The sequence below is a fragment of the Rhinopithecus bieti genome, unplaced genomic scaffold, assembly GCF_001698545.2.
Source record: "Rhinopithecus bieti isolate Rb0 unplaced genomic scaffold, ASM169854v2 scaffold_77066, whole genome shotgun sequence".
In the NCBI taxonomy this organism is placed as follows: Eukaryota; Metazoa; Chordata; class Mammalia; order Primates; family Cercopithecidae; genus Rhinopithecus; species Rhinopithecus bieti.
The window spans coordinates 1-1,871 of NW_016828237.1; the positions used below are offsets into that span (position 1 = coordinate 1).

The window sequence follows — 1,871 nt, forward strand, 5'->3', positions numbered from 1 at the left end:
TTTTATTATTGCTGTTATTATTTATTTATTTATTTTGAGACCGAGTCTCGCTCTGTCCTCCAGGCTGGAGTGCAGGGGCGCGATCTCAGCTCACTGCAAGCTCCACCTCCTGGGTTCACGCCATTCTCCTGCCTCAGCCTCTGAGTAGCTGGGACTACAGGCGCCACCACCTCGCCCAGCTAATTTTTTGTATTTTAGTAGAGACGGGGTTTCACCGTGTTAGCCAGGATGGTCTGGATCTCCTGACCTCGTGATCTGCCTGCTTTGGCCTCCCAAAGTGCTGGGATTACAGGCGTGAGCCACCGCGCTTGGCCAATCTGAAGTACTTTTAAGCGTAGCCTGCTCACTAATTCTCAGCCTGACGCACCCAGCTATGTGGCCTCCTCTTGACACTGTGCGGAGCGCTTTGGTTGGGCAACACATTGTGAAGGTTAAAATTCAGTGTGTCTCCATCCATGAGATCATTCCAAAAGGAGATTTGGATTCCACGTCACAATCCCAGTGCTCAGTGAGTATGCTGTCCAAGTCACTTGGGAGCCTCCCCTGGTGGAGAAGGCTAGGCTCATTCTGCCATAGCCACTGCAGAATTAGAACCATGACCACATTAGTGCGCATCGTGATGTTCTGGCTGAGAACCCGGCTGTTGGGTTGGGCTACCCCAGGATCCGCTGGTGTCACAATGTCATGGGGAGGAGAGTCAGAAGTCAGCAACTCCTCCAGGAGTCCTGCTGCACAGTTAGAGGCGGACTCACAGCTCCATAACTTGATTTGTGGTCCTGGAGCGTTTGCATAGGCATCTGTGGCAAAGGGCTCATGGAGGACCGGCCCTACGTCTATATTTTGCAGTTTGGTTGGGTAAATTCAGACTGGTGTTTGGTGGCACAAATGAGTAGCATGGCGTCTGCTGCACCACGGAGCCAGGTGCCGACTGGGTCGACACAGTTAATGATGTTGGTGACGAGATAAGATTGAGATCACCCAAAAAGTTTTCCATGTTTCAGGATTGCTTGTCTCAGACTGGGTAGAGAAGGGGGCATCTTTGCCGCAAATGGCGGGTACCCCGCAGAATGCACGTCCCCAACTCCAAGATCATCTCCTTTGGCTATAATGGGTGAAAGTCTCCCAGTAATAGTACTAACAATTGAGCTAGCTCCAGGGCGAAATGTACTCCAGCTATCGAAGTCATCATTGGTGTGAGAGCCAGGACTTGCAGGCCTTTTGGAAAACTGGGGTCCAGGGCTGTCTCCGGCATTCCCCTGGCTAGACTGCAGGGGTGCTTTTTTTCGTGGCAGCTCGGCTTGGGCTCTGAGCACATTTGCTGTTGTCCATGGATGCACCTCTTGTCCTAAGAGATCTCCCATTCTTTCCACCCTCTGGATCCAGCATCCACCAAGCACTTTTTCCAGTTCCTTCATTCGGAGCGCGAGTCAACTTGCTGTGTAGGAACAGAAGATGAGGAAGTGAATTACTGCAGCCGGCCGAGCTGTTGCTGTCGCCCTCATCCTTGAAGCAGGGCACGCTCTTGACCATCCACTCGCAGATCTGCCACAGCGCGAGCCGCTTCTCCGCCGAGCTCTGGACTGCCTGGTGCTGAGGTCGGCGTGGGACAGGTTGCGCCACGCGTTGCAATGGGAGGAGCTGCTCCTGCGCTGCTGCCCCGCGAGCGACCCGCGGTGGCGGGGGTCCCGTGTGGGTGCGGCGGCAGCGAGGAGTGCAGGCCGCCCGCCTCGGGCCCTGGAGGTCCCCGCACAGCCCCCGGGGGCGGCGTCCCGGCGTCAGTGGAAGTCCTCGCTGTCCTCCAGCAGGCTCAGGTTGTTCATGAAGTCGGCGCTGACGGCGCCGGGCTGGAGGTGGCCGCGTGGGACCCGCGG

The 1,871-nt window shown here is 56.0% G+C and overlaps 1 pseudogene; it reads right to left on the reverse strand.

Moving 5' to 3' along the window:
• Positions 1-594: 594 nt before the first annotated feature.
• Positions 595-1,791, reverse strand: LOC108523662 (forkhead box protein O1 pseudogene; annotated as a pseudogene).
• Positions 1,792-1,871: the final 80 nt, after the last annotated feature.